Source organism: Mya arenaria, chromosome 1 (assembly GCF_026914265.1).
Source record: "Mya arenaria isolate MELC-2E11 chromosome 1, ASM2691426v1".
Taxonomy (NCBI): Eukaryota; Metazoa; Mollusca; class Bivalvia; order Myida; family Myidae; genus Mya; species Mya arenaria.
Window position 1 is genome coordinate 32,419,258 of NC_069122.1, and position 13,585 is coordinate 32,432,842.

The following is a 13,585-nucleotide window of genomic DNA, read 5'->3' on the forward strand; positions in this document are numbered from 1 at the left end:
TTAAACCGGGTCTATTTTTAAACTTTTTGCTACTGAGCTTGTTACTGTAGTTTTTCACATAGATATTTGTCAACCCACAGGAGGCCAATGGGAGCCTATTTATCAAAGGTTGTCATAGGTGGGTAAAGTAATCCATAGGATAATACATGCATGGTTTTTGCAAAGGATACAGTCATACAAACTAGTTTAAGCCCCCAGTAGACTAGTGTGAAAGCGATCATTTGATTCAGTGACCGTTCAGATGGGGTCGTGCCATCATTTATCGGTCAATTTATTTTGATGAATGTACTGTCTTACCGTTCTTTGGGAAACATCAACTGTTATTGAATACAGACGAATAATTAGCCTTTTGCACAGCAATTAATTTTCCAACATGATACTTTCCGTTTAATAATTTTAGTTAAATTTAATAAAATGTGTAACATCAATTGAACAAATGAATAGGTACGCAAAAACGATAAATTATTACCAGTTACAAGACAAAACTAAGTTTTAGTATTTTACCGCTTTACATCCTGTAATCTGATTTAACAGCAATACAAACGAACTCCTGGTGCTTATAAAACGCGGTGTTTGATTTCAAATATATCAATACACGAGTGGATAATTATAGAAACATCTTGTGTTGGATATCGAGCGTCTACATATAGAGTTGTTACATTCATATCTGTGTCATGTAATAAAATATTTGGGATGTTCTTACGATAACATGCATTAAGTCATATAACATGTAACATCAACATGCTTATAATGCTAATACGTACTAGCATCTTTGCTTAATAACATGTTTTATAACAACAACTCATCATCTGAAGAGTCCGAACCGCTGGAAATTTCGTCTGATATACGTGATCTACCACAACGAACATTCACAAAGTCCGACAACATTTTGAGGCATTCATAATTTACTAACGAGTCTACAATATAAATAAAATCAAGAGTTAGTATATTTTTTGAATAAAATGAGTTGCCGTTTTTTGTCCGATGTTTGCTGTTATGAAATAGCCAATTACCCTTCCAGAGTAATAAACCGCAAACAAATCGCCATCTGAGGCACATAAAGGGACGCTTGTTGGAAGATGTTTTAAAAGTGAGTGTCAACTTGATATTGCAAGAGATGGGGAACGAAATATGGCAACATTTGAAAATTTGAAAGTGTTTACATAAGGTAACAAAGCATCCCAAAGCGTCTCTTCAAACATGATTGTTTTGAATAAATACGACATGATACAAACTCTTGAGACTACTTTAAACAAGAGCTGAAGAGTCTTTATCGATACAATATTAACCATGGGAAAAATCATGATTCATTACGTCAATTGCATTTGAAGAACACTTGATTTGATACTAAAAACATTTTTCTTGATGATGAATTTACACTTCATGATATTCAGTTGTTCCAATAACATTTCATATGGATTTATTTCATTTAAAGGTTGTTGGCTCGCTTTTACAAACCGTATGTGTGGTTTGTGCGTTAAGTTTGTCTTGTTATGTGTCTTCTAGGCCTAAGTGTATCGCTTTTAAACAGGGTCTTTGTTAAGTGTTTGTCTACTGAATCTGTCTCTGCAGTTTTCAGTATGCTACTGACACATGTGTTGATATTTAAGTACATATGTGTTTTGTGTCTTGTTGATTGTCGAACTTTTGGTCAATTAATCATCACACAAAAACTCTCTATATTGTTTTGGATCCTTAGCTAGACCCTATATACCCTGCAATTTATTGCCAAATAACTTGCAACTAACATTAAACGTTCATTTTGAGCGCAGAAAAAAATAAACACATTTTACTATTAATCTTTCCTACTGTGTATAACCTGTATCAACATAATTATGATATATCATTTTACTTTGAATTTTAAAATAACATCAATTAAACAAAACAAAAAACAAAATAATTATTGTTTAACATTTATGCATTTTTTCTTCCCGCTTCAAATGCCAACACTAATTTGTATGCTCTTTTTATATATTTTAGCTTGTTTTATTAATAAATAGTTCAAACCTTTATACTGACTTTAATGCGATAACCTTGTTTTGGCCAATATGCAGATGTTTTTCTCGTAAAATGTGCATCTTTACTTCAACAATTCCGACATTCACGCAAAATTTCAAAATGAACGCAAGATATACATTCCAGTTGTGTTGAACAGTCAGTGCAATGCGATTAACTTGTTATGGACATTTTGTAGAAGTTATACTCGTAAGATGTGCATTTTTATTACAAAAAATAGACATACATGTAAAATTTGAAAATGAACGCGAAATACATATTCTAGTTGTGATGAACATTAAAACGATGACATTGTTGTTCTTGTTATTTAATCAAGTATATATTTTCAAATCATGCGCATGCATACAAGAACACCCCCATACATGCGGAATCATTGAATTACTTTTTTCTTTTATACTCTTTATCATAATGGACATATAATGTACCTATCCTTTTATACTCAATAACTCAGAGATTTGAGTGTTCTGACTGTTTCCCACCGATATCTGGTTTTCAGGTGGTACCTAATAATCCTTGATAAACATACCTAGTTTTTTTTTATATATAGTATGTATGCACTGTGCTGTTTGTGGAGTTTTGTGCTGTTCTTCCATGTTTCTTGTTTGTGATTTTTTGTTTTTATGTTATATGTCTTTGGCGTGTACCCAGAGCCATTAAACAGGGTTTATGTTTGACAACGAAATGTAGTCGTCGTGTCATAACATATCAATCCACCATTCAAGAGAACACATTAAAGCATAACAACATCGCCTACTCGAAGATATAAAGAGAATATTGTTTGAAATGTTTTGAAGATAATTGCCAGGGATTGGAATTGAGATATGGCAATATTTGCACTTAACTTGAAAGGACTTGCAGAAAGATAATTAAACGTTTCAATGCGTCTCTTCAAACGCAATTGTATTGAATCAAAACGACATGACATAAACTATCGACACTACTTTTAGCAATTAGCAAGAGGGATACTAATTCCATCTGTAAACAATGCTAGTCTAAACGATAATCAATTATTGCTTCATTTGGCTTTGATAAACACGTGTTTCAATCACAAATATAGATCTATATGATGAATTAAATAATACGCACATGTTGATAAGTAGATTAGTGGATATGACTTAACATCAAATACAGTTATATTACAATCCAGAGGGCTTTTTGTGCATTTTTCCACAATGGTTTTGTTGATAACTAGTGTGTAGGGGAATGACCATCACAACTTGAATTATGGCAGCTGTCCACCATCGCTGAAATAAACTTCAGACATCCCTCGACATAAATATGCCAACAAACGATCTCAGACTGGTCAAGTGTACACAAAAAAATGTTAGGGATTAGACTGTTTTGTTTTCTGGCTGAAAGGGTACCTTAAATGCACAGGAGCTTTTTAATTGATCCTTGTGAAAGCTATTACCGTTTCTCCGGCTAGATTCATTCATTCGTTTGTATCCGGTCGTTTAGTACTTGAAATCACTTTATGGCGTATACATTACTTATTTTCTTAGTTTTATTTGTTATAAGTTCATTGTAAAAATGTATTTCAATGTTGTATTAAATGGAAAATGATGGAACAAGTGTGAGGTTATATCCATACAAAATAATCTAAGCCCACGGTTGACTCGTGTTTCAGTTTCACTTATCATTCACGGTTATCTCATTTTGTATCGGTAAATATATTTGAATACGTCTGTGGTCTATTTGTGGTGTTTGTAATTGTGTATGTGGTGTTTAAACGTTTGTGTCTCTGTGTGTCTTAGTATTCACTGTCGTTTGGGCACGTGTTTCGTGCCTTTATTTTCGGCTACTGGGATGTTTTCCCTGTATATTTCTATTGTTTTGTCATAATACACATGCGGCATCACTGCACTATGTGTTATGTTTATTTTATTATTTTGATCAGGGCAACTTAACACACCTATAAATTTATAAATATGTGCTTGTATGTGAGTATGATGAACCAATTCTAAATCGTTGCAAGAATTCATTTAACCTAAAGGAAACTTATCTAAAGTCAAGAAAATACAAATCAAGTTCAATAAGTAATTGCAGTTATTTGTTGATAATTATTGTTATTCTAAATTTCGCTCGTTAATTATTAATATATCGCTTGGTCGTTGATTATATTTAGTACAATAAATTGACTGAAAATAAAATATGTTTGGTCGATATATGAAATTATTTGATGACCTAAACTTCAAACTGTTGGCAATTTTGTGGATAGCCAATGTTTTTAACTCAAAAACTGTATTCCATTGACTTTGAAATACAATTATCCGTAGTAAGCCATTTATCAAGGAAATTCAACAATCGCCAACGAATATCAGTTTGTTTAGTTCTTCAAAATTGTAAAAAGCTATACTCCAAGGGGGTGTAAAGGAAAAAGGCTCTAGTACGAATGCAATATATTTGTTATAAAAAATGAAATGCTTGCGTGCATTGAAAGTGTTTGCTCTCGCTGGTCTTTGTCGAGAAAATAATGTGGATTCATGTTTTGTATGTCTAGAACACTATAATGTTTTAGTCCAATATTTATAGAAAGTTTCAAGAAATGAACAGTTTAACACGGTTACTGCTCTTTCTATAAAAAATACATAATTTTGATACAAGAACCAAAAGTGTCAGAAAAAATGCCCGAACAATTATTTACAAAATCGAGATTTTTCAGAGAAAGCAGAAGAAATCGCTTTTTTTCAATAACAGTCACAATATTTTACCCACATATATACTAAGGGAAAATCAAAAAGAATATTTTTAAGAGTGCCTCCTTGACTACTATACGGACTTTAATGTTTACCCTTATGCCATTTACTCATTAATTACTGAGTGGGTTATTTTATAACATCGCGCATGCGCGCTTGCAACAATTAAATCTTTCGTGCTATAACTAATATAACTTTTGAATTTCCCACAGTTTCAGTTACAATTTCACAAAAATGTAGAATATAAAGAGGGTCGACACAATTAACATATAATTTAATTCATTGCAAGCATAATTACATGGCTGTTATAAGAGGATTGATAACAAATCGCTCGAACAAACAATACAATGAATACGTGTCATTATATGATATACAATGTATATATAAATCATTAAACCATTTTTTATCAAAATTGAAAATAATGTCGTCTATGAAATGGACTGGAAACATTTCAGAGGAAACCATATAAAACATCAAGACTGTAAGAACATTATAATCACATTAATAAAAATGTAAGTTAAACAATGGTACTATTGTTACGCATTAGAAGTTTCGTGTGAAAAGGCTACTGTTCAAAATGGACTTCATATACAAACAATCCTTAGCCTATTTGTAGAAAGTGCTCATGAAAATACTCTAAACGGTATGTCGTTTATACAAAATACTTCAGGACTGGCAAATGCTGTATTATATTTCAATGCAGCACAATAAATTCATCAAAGACGCATGATATTAACTGCGAGACCAAATAAAACATTTCTCCATATCTGATGCGAGTGATACAATTACGACGCCTTCGAGTTTGTCTAAATAAAGACTTTTCTAAGAAAACTTATGTAATTCCTAGCTGTGCTTGAAGTGTCAGTGACTGTCAGTACGAGCTATATTCTATGACATTTGATGATACGGTTCCATGAATTTGGAGTATTTTGCATGCCTGAGTTGCGGACTGTCCCCGTGGCAAACTGAAATACATTAAAAATGATACCAGCATCATCTTGTCTGTTTGTATATCACTATGTTTCTCAACACAAATGATAACTGGATTGACAGTAAATTGTGATGACTTGTAACTCAAGTTGGTACCGGCAGACCTTAAAAACACTCTTAGAAACAATGCTGCAAAGGACACACCTTTTTGGAAATCTGATGATCATTTATGGTATTGTTTCGTAACCAATTCTGACAAAACAATGCCGAATGAATATATTATAAGAATCTTTTAGTAATATTCTTTACACTTTACAAATTATAGAAAGGAAATAAATAGTATTGTTTTGTAACAAACATATACTTTTGCGGTGTTTAAATTGCTACCGAATTCCTATATTTTGTATATTCCTCATTTCAACCGATCTGACAGCTGACATCGAAGAAGTATAATTTCTACCAAATATAAAAGTATATTTCATCATGAAATTTATAAAAGACGAAAACCAAAGAATGCCACTTACGATGGAATATGATGTAGTTAGAGATTTCAGACCGACATAACACTGTATCCTTCATTAAACCAACTTGTTTGTTTTTACCACTCTACTTCTGCTAGACTTAACTAAATGTCTCCAGATAAGCAATATGTAAGATCAATCTGTTAAAGTTATTATTATGATACCTTATTTCAATGTTTTTCCTTGCTTCAAATTGGTGTAATGTATACAATAGGCAAATGAGACAAAGGTGCTACGCCAAGTAGCAAATTTGCTACATGAAATGTCTTAAGGGTAACGATCTTTACTTGGAAAAGAGCTTGATCTTTCATAGATTTGACCACATGACTTACCGATTAAACAGCGATATTTATACCAGGACTTAGATTTCAAGAAGACAACCATTCTTACCAAGATGTAAGAAAAATCAAAGAAAAATGTAATCCAATATTGCAAATGTAACCACAGTTCTCACTTGCATTTTAATTTGCATAATAACAAATATGTTCAAATAATTAACTAGGGTTGGTAAAATTTAACCTGCGAAGGAGATGTGATGCATACAATATTAAAAAAACTCCGTCATTGGTCATTTTCTGTCTAATGTGTACATGGAACGGTATGACTGGTTAGTATTAATTACTGGGTAAATATTGGAAACATATTGACAAACCCATATACATTTGGACTAACTTTTACCAAATTAAAACATTAACCAGCAGCTATTTTGTATAAACCTGCTGAAGCTTTGGGTTTGTTCGACGTTATCCAAGATATTTATTGTTTGGCCAGTCTAATCGTCTTAATGAATCAATTAGCCAAAATATAACCTGTGGACAAATTATCAAAATGGTTGCAGCTTTGTATCATTTCTTTACTTCACTACATTTGTTCTTTATATGCTCAAATCTTGAGCGGCTCGGTTGTCTTGAATGTAAATGCAAAATCTGAATGGTAGTGATATCATTTGACAAAGTCATTTTAGAAGACATATGTAGAAAATGGAACTTGTATTTGTCATATTGAAAGAGATACACACTTCATATATATGAATTACCTTGATTACCCTGTATCGTGTCTATGTCAATATATTTGATTAGGATTCGCTTATGCATACATAACAGAACGATAAAAGGTAAGCAGAGGCCTTAGCTTATTATGTTAGTTTAACTGGCCTGTAAGGGGAAACGAATGGAAGGTAAAGCATTGATTGCTGCTCATAGTATTCAAATAAAGAAACATTAATTTGCCTCAGCGACAATTTTATTTGGCTTCAAGGAAATATGTTTCGGACCGATCTCAAATAATGCAGCGGAAAATTGCACAACATCTCTTCGATGAGTCTATATGTAGACAAATTGTATCACTTATATTTGATTTCGAAAATATTCCATAAGTTAAATGCAGTCACTTTCAAGTTGGTAATTCCATGCGTGTTTGGTGCCATTTTGTGCTTTCATGAAATAGATAGAGACCATTTTCCTTTTCCATCAACTAAAGTTCTTAGACGAACGACTTACCATTTGCAATAATTTGTGTGGACACGTTCTGGAAATTTGAATAATGGCTGCTCGAATTCCTCTTTTAAAGAGTAGCCTTCTTTCATAAAATTTCCATTCCGTATCCCGTATCATGGTTATTACATTTAATGGAAGTTGTATGACATACATTTTCATACAAGATAGTATTGGTCTGGAACGAAGAAAATAGTGATAAATATATATCTAATGACGTATAGTTATTCGTGATGATTTCTAGACAAGAGATAACATCTTCCGGTCAATATGGTGAAGTAGACGCGTTTATATCTCCGGACACAATTTTCAATTTTCTTATGTAATTTCACGTCAAAAGTGTTCCAATTTTGGATGAAAGTGTGATATATGGACTTGTTTAAGGATACTTGTTCAAAGTAGATGCACACTAAACCATGTAGTTTGATTTTGACTCATATAAACTTTGTATACCTGAGAATTTTACATACGTCGCGCTTGAAATGTCACAAGTATAAATAAAGCATTGGTCAATACAAAAGATTACCACACACGCACGGTGTTTAAAAACTTCACGACAAAATAAAGGTAAACCATGAGTGTGAACTCTACACCGATTAGTGCTGGTACTGACAAAAAGAGAACCGCAGCATCGCTATTAGATCAAGAAGACTTTAAAAAGACTCGTATTTTATCTAATGATACTGAATGCACTGTATCTAACGATGAGTCTAAAGTTGTCCAGTTAAGCGAAAACCAACTAACATCTTTGGTTAACAGCATCGTTAGTGGTGTATTATCAGTATATTATCAGGTCTCCAGCAAAAGGTCGTTTCCCTAGAGCAAGAAAATGTCGAACTTCGTAGAAAAGTCAGTACTCCCGAAACCAAAATGTCAGATTTAGAGGAAAAAGACTAGACTAAACAACGAGCTAAACTTTTCTCCAGAACCCGTCGTTTGTTCAAGGACAAACTTGTCGATAGTGTGTGGACCTTCGACGGAGTCATTTACATTAAAGACAAAACTCAAAATGTCCATAGGATTAAAACACCTGATGCCTTCGGGTCTTTCAAGACAACGAAAGGACTTAATTAAATTACTTTGCTTTGCCGCGCAGTATACTACGTAGTACTACAGTGCAGATTATAGATCAATTTATAAACATTTCATTGAGATGATATTACAAGGTCGAGCGCTCCGAATTTATACCCCCCGATGTAACCTAATCCCATAGCTAACTAAGTATATATTGAACAACGACTTGTTGGGCAATGCAGTTTACTGAATGGTATATTGACATAAAAACTTATCATTGATATCATTTTTATTGTTAACATATATGACTTCTTAAACGTGACTTAATGACATGTGTTCTATATATTGACTATGAGATTATTTCTTACCGTTTTTACTTAATTATTAATTTGAAAAGCAGTATGCACTTTTTTGAGCATCATTTTTATTTTTATTAGTTGTCCGGAGTTTATTCTTTATCATACCAGTTTTCGGTGAAAATCAATACATCATATGGTTGGGCTTCTACTCAAGAACGTCAATTTTAGGTTTAAGACTTTGGATATTTAAATGCATAATGCTTAACCCATTATTAAGAATATGAGCATATGATGAAGAAGATGTGTTTGCAGATACTTTACTTTCGGATGAGCGGGGTTTGGGTGAATATCGCCTGAAATGAGGACTAACCTTGCTAACAGAAACCAAGACGAATACATACATTGTGGCAAAGAGAGTACATGTATCAAACGAGAATACCGAAACACTAAGGCCTTCTGACTAACTAATTCGTATTTAAGGTGGATGATATATATCCATAATGAATAAAAAGGCCATGTGTGTAACGGTTTGACTGATGCTGGATGGAGACATACACGGAAGCATAATGCACGAACAGGGGCAGTAAATCAAGCATGGAAACAAAACAATACTGTTACAGCCAATGCATGAAAACTAAACAATACAGCTAACCAGATCGTACATGGATACCTGATCTTACAAGATATAATTGTCCTGTTGTTTGTGTTTTTAAAATTTGACACACCTTAAGTGACCTGTTATAAACGTCGTGTTTGGTTATATGATAACGGTAATTATGATGACTACAGAGACAACTTGGCGATGAAGGACTGGAGTTTTATAAACAATGGTGATTTTGACTATGTTGCCGATGAAATTGCTAAAACCATTGTATCGTGTGCTTCAGAGACTATCCCAAACAAAATAGCAACAATTAGGCCACACGATATTCCATGGATGAACACTGATATCAGAAAGCTTATAAGAAAACGTACCAAACTACACAAACATGCAAAACGCCTTAATACCAATGAAGCCTGGAGTAATTTCAAAAAAAGCAAGAAATGATTCGACCAAAATTGTTCGAAAATCAAAAGCAGACCACAATACCAAATTAGTAGATAAATTAAATTCAGCAAACGTTTCAACAAAGGTATGGTTTAAAACTGCCAAGCAAATCACAAATAGAAACACGTCAAACCACATTCCCACCTTTTCTGATAACAACATTGTAGCTTCAACAGATGTCGAAAAAGCAACTTTGTTAAATAACTTCTTTTGTTCACAATCCTGTCTTGACGATTAACAGATTCCACTTCTTGATACTATTACTGTGACTGGAAGCTCTCTTGAGAACATTATTGTTTCTGAACAGGATGTGAAGGATGCTATTAGTTGTATGGATCCTTCAAAGGCTAGTGGCCCAGATCTCATAAATCCTAGACTCATTTGTGAGGGAGCATGTGTTCTGGCGGCTCCATTGTCTAATTTTTTCTCCAAACTCATTGATTCCTCCACATTTCCAGTGCCTTGGAAACTTGCAAATGTTACTCCTATATTCAAAAAGTCTGATCCTTCCAAGCCCTCAAACTATCGTCCTGTTTCTCTCCTTAGCTGTCTAGGCAAGCTTATGGAACGCTGTATTCACCAAAAGCTTTACAATTACGTTGTAAGCAACAATCTCATTACTCCGCATCAATCTGGCTTTATCAAAGGGGATTCTACAGTAAATCAATACTTTCCTTTATAAAGAAATATGGCAAGCTCTTGATGAGGGGAAGGAGTCGAGGGCGTTTTTTATATATCGGATATATCTAAGGCTTTTGATCGAGTCTGGCATAGAGGCCTAATTCACAAACTGTCTTCTTTTGGCATCAGAGGGAATCTTCTCAACTAGTTAACATCATATCTTTCCGGTAGGAAACAAAGAGTCGTTGTCTCAAATTATTCCTCATCTTGGTCAGACGTGCTTGCAGGAGTGCCTCAAGGCTCTATGCTCGGTCCTCCTCTTTTTCTCATTTATATAAACGACATTGTTGATGATATTGAATCTAACGTTCGTTTATTTGCAGATGATACTAGCCTGTACATTGTGGTCGAGACACCTGAAGCTTCAGCTGCTGTAATCAATGCTGATCTTCAGAAACTATCTATTTGGTCAACTTAATGGCTTGTCTCTTTCAATCCTTCCAAAACTGAATCAGTTATTTTTTCTAGGAATCGTGAGTGAGGGAATCACCCCCCCCCTTTGTTTATGCACAATATTCCAACAATTCAAAGTGTTTGTTCTCACAAACATCTTTGTCTCTACCTTTCTGATGATGCTAAATGGAAAGATCATATCACTTCCGTTCTCGACAAAACTTGGAAGAGATTGGGTATCAAGCGTTCCGTTAAATTCATGCTTTCTCGTACCTGTCTTGAAAAAATGAATATAAGCTTTATAAGACCCCTTTTGGAGTATGGGGACGTTGTCTGGGACAACTGTAGTGCTAGCTTACAGAGTAAACTCGAGGCAATTCAGACCGAAGCAGCGAGGATAGTTACCGGTGCCACTAAACTGTGTAACATACAGGGTCTTATGGCTGATTTGCAGTGGGACACCCATGCAATTAGAAGAAAAAATACATAGGCTTGTTTTTTTATGAGATGAGTAATGGTATAACACATGAATATCTATCGTCGTTGATACCCACCCTGTCTCACCCAGATATCCACTTAGAAACTCTGAAAACGTTCCCCTACCAGTTTGTCGCACCCAGTCATATGCGTCATCATTTCTTCCTGCTACAGTCCGAGATTGGAACTCCCTTCCAATAGCAACAAGACACTCAGAAACAGTCCAATCGTTTTAAAAACAAACTCCACAAAACCATATCCACTGTACAATGTCGGTTCGCGCCGCAACCTTATCATGCATTGTCATCTAAGACTTGGGTGTAGTTCGCTTAACCATGATCTTCACAGAAAAAATATCATTGACTCCCCTTTATGTACGTGCATCGCAATTGAGGATGCGTCCCATTTCCTCATGATATGCCCTTTATACTCCACCGAGAGACAGCGATGTTTCAATAACCTTCCTTGTGCACCAACTATTCATAATTTACTCTTCGGTGACGATCGCTTAACTTTTGAACAAAACAAGGATATATTTCTGTGTGTGCAGAGGTTTAAGGAGATTCGATGCTTAATCGGGTCTGTTCGGATGGTGTTCGATGTCGGGGGCAGTGTGTCATGCATGAGATGATAAACCTACTATATAGCTACATGTGTTAGAAATGATAACAGTATATAAGCAAATATATCACACATCTATTTAAGCATCTTGATCGGATTTGAATATTATATGTTTATTGAACTAAATAAGTATTAGGAAAGGAATTTACATAAGTTTTTAGTAAATTGTTTTCCAATTCTTATTATTTGTATTGTTGTTTAATACCTTGTATATGTAAACTTGAAATAAATACTGTTTAAACTAAGAGTAAAATGTCCGGTCATGACCGGCCAAGTTACTGGTCATCTGTTCACGGAGGTCATTTTCTTATAAATTGCTTATGTATGTGACGACCTTTTGTTCTACATTATTTATTGTACTTAAAAAGAAAACACAATTTGGTTAAGAGGAATGTTAACAGTCTGATATATTAGCTGTATTCCATGAATCATCTATACTAAGTTTATTTATCCAGATAATTGTTTATCAATTAATTGTCGCAGCTTATTGCCAAGTAAGTCAACAATACATTTTCGTTCAGGGTCTCACGGCGGGGGCCCTCATAATGATCACGGGCTTAGTGCATCCAACATGAAATCAATTTACTGGGTAGCGCTTTAATCAGAAGCCTTTTTCAATATATAAATCAGGATACGTTCTGTAATCCAATTTGCAGAGAAATGAACGTCAACACCTGACATCGAGTAGTTACTGTTGCACATGTAAATATATTTGATGGGACTTTCACTTCGGATCTGAAGGGGTTGACTGTTATTGAATCGGACTTATTTTGTTCGCTCTAAAGAAAAACTAGTAAATAAATGTAATTGTATGTAAAAGTATATAAAACGGCTATAAGTACTGTGTGTTGATTCTGGAGGTTGTACCAGACTCTTGCAGATTCGAATTTCATGCGGCACTAGTAATCGTGTTATATTCCGTACGATGAATTACTTAAACTTGCCAACGGATACAAGACCAAGAATTTATCTTACACTATTGATATGACAGGTTCATCTACCTTTTATCATTGACAAAGACGTTCAAAAGCAAATATTTATTGGATCGCAAACAGTTTCTTCCTCAAAGCAAACCTTTTTGCACTTGCACAAGAGCTCTGATATCTGACGATCTGTTTAAGTGTCCGCTTAGACAATTATTAAGGACTAAACATACAGATATCAGTTTACAATTCCGGAATAAAGCAGGAGGCTTTACTCAGAAGTATTGCATAGCCTAGCGCTATACATATACGATTGATTGTGGTAATGTCGCATACAAACTACAAATTTACAAACAGTAGTATGTTCCAATCATCAAATATGATAAGTCTTAAGTAAGAGATTTTCACATGATATTTCGTAAATATAGTGAACGAGATACACTACTCAAGTGTTTAATAAATTGTATTCTTAA